The sequence below is a fragment of the Gossypium hirsutum genome, unplaced genomic scaffold, assembly GCF_007990345.1.
Source record: "Gossypium hirsutum isolate 1008001.06 unplaced genomic scaffold, Gossypium_hirsutum_v2.1 scaffold_1222, whole genome shotgun sequence".
NCBI classification, from domain to species: domain Eukaryota; kingdom Viridiplantae; phylum Streptophyta; class Magnoliopsida; order Malvales; family Malvaceae; genus Gossypium; species Gossypium hirsutum.
Window position 1 is genome coordinate 1 of NW_024403505.1, and position 2,231 is coordinate 2,231.

The 2,231-nt window shown below is 35.7% G+C and overlaps 1 non-coding gene across 1 annotated transcript; it reads right to left on the reverse strand.

The window, feature by feature from the left end:
* Nucleotides 1-930: 930 nt before the first annotated feature.
* LOC121227608 (small nucleolar RNA R71) lies at nucleotides 931-1,041 on the reverse strand. Its single transcript, XR_005925171.1, has one exon. It is a non-coding gene; the product is annotated as a small nucleolar RNA R71 (small nucleolar RNA).
* Between the last annotated feature and the right edge of the window lie 1,190 nt (nucleotides 1,042-2,231).

A 2,231-nucleotide genomic window follows, 5' to 3' on the forward strand; every position in this document is an offset into this window, starting at 1 on the left:
AATAACAGATGAAATCTAGCTGAATTCTTTCTTAGGTATTGTCTCGCTTATTGGTTGTTAATCGTTTACTTTCTTGATTTGTTCTTTGCAGTGTTCGTTATGTAATTTTAGTTTTTAATCAATCACTCTAATTACTCAGTTAAATAATAAAAAGACAGTAATTACTAGTACTTTTAATCTTTGTGGAACGATATCTTTACTCACCATAGTTATACTATTAATTGATAGGTGCATTTGACTTAGTTAAATTTTTAACTGGTTTTGTGGGCATCAAGTTTTTTGCGCAGTTGTCGGGGACTAAAATATTAAGAAAACTTTATTTTTATTAATTTATCCATTTTTTGTTTTAATTTAATTTTTACATTCTAATTTTTATTTTGTTTGATTCTCACAAGTTCTTTTAGTTTATGACTAGAGGCAACCCATTAGAACCAATAATTTTTTACAGTGAGATCGAGAAAATTGCTCGCAAAAATCATAGAGAGGTTAGAGAAGACAAGTACAATAGGTTTTATTAGATGATCAAGAGGAAAATGATATTACTGTGGAGATAGATGATAATAAAAATAATGAGCAACCTCTGACTATGTATGACTATGCTAAGCTTACTCTGATTGGGGCTGAATCGAGGATTACTGCAAATAATTTTGAAGTTAAGTTGAACACAATTCAAATGGTATAGCAATATGTTTAGTTTGATAGGTTACAAGATGAACATTTGAACATTCATTTGGCTAATTTTCTAGAGATCACGACACTTTCAAGATTAATGGTGTTACTGATGATGGCATACGCTTACGATTGTTCCCATTTTCTTTGAGGAGCAAGGTTAAATAGTGGTTGAATTCATTGCTACGGGGTTCTATCATGAATTGGGCTCAAATGACTGAGAAGTTTTTGTTAAAATATTTTCCATTGGCTAAAACAATTAAGTTGAGGAATGAAATCTCTTCTTTTTTTTTTTCAGTTTGGTATTGGGATGCTTTAGGATACATGTGAGAGATTTAAGGATTTGTTGAGAAGGTGTCCTCATCATGGACTACCTTTGTGGCTTCAAGTTGACTTTTTACAATGGTTTGAATCTCTCGACTAAACAGATGATTGATATAGTAGCTGGTGAAACATTGAATAACAAAACACCTAAAGCAGCCCAAGAGTGTATTGAGAAGATGACACTAAATAATTATAAGTGGCAAGTTACGGGAGTAAAACCTGCCAAGGCAGTCAGAATTTTTGATATTAATGTAGCGTCTAGTTGGCAAGTTAGGTTGAAGCTCTTGGTAAAAAAATTGATGGTTTGAATTTTCTAAGTAGATGAATCCGGTAATGCAATGTGATGCAACTGGAGCGAGATGATTAATCCAGAATATTCACCCTTCAAGTCTAACATGGAGCATGAGCAAGTCGACTTTATGGGTAATAATTCTAGACCTCAAAATAACCCTTATAGCAATAGTTATAATCCAGGGTGGAGGAATCATCCGAATTTTTCTTGGGTGGTTAAGGAAATCAAAGGTCACAACCCCCTCCGGGCTTTTAGCAAACTTATCAGTAAGAAAAGAAATCGAATCTTAAGGAGATGTTAGTTAAATTTATTTCAGTGTCCAAAACTAGATTTCAAAATATTGAGACAATTTTGAAAAATTATCAAATATCAACTTAGGGACTTGAAAAATTAGACTGGATAGCTTCCTAAACTAGTTTCAGAGAGACAACAAAGTAGCTTACCTAGTAACACTAAGTCCAACCCAAAAGAGCATGTAAAAGTAGTTATGTTAAGGAGTGGGAAAGTGTAACACCCCTCACCCGTATTCAACACCGAAACAGGGTTACGGAGCATTACCGAACTTATTTTGCAAATAGCCATACATTTCACATACATTTTCGAATTTCAAATAAACATCATTCAAAATCATTCACATTGTCCCTAATACGAGCCTGCGAGGCTCTAAACATGCATTCGGGGTGGTTCGGGACTAAACTGATAACTTAGGAAGTTTCTGGAAAACTTAGAGAATTTTTACAAAATATAGGGGACACATGCCCGTGTGGCCCAGCCGTGTGTCTCACACGGCCAAAAACATGCCCGTGCCATAGGACGTGTGGACATTCGAAATGGGATTACATGGCCGTGCCCCAGCCTGTACTGGACCCCGTGTAACTCTCTGACTTGGGTTACACGGCCAACTACACGCCCGTGTGACCAGCCCGTGTGCCCTACTAAATGGCCA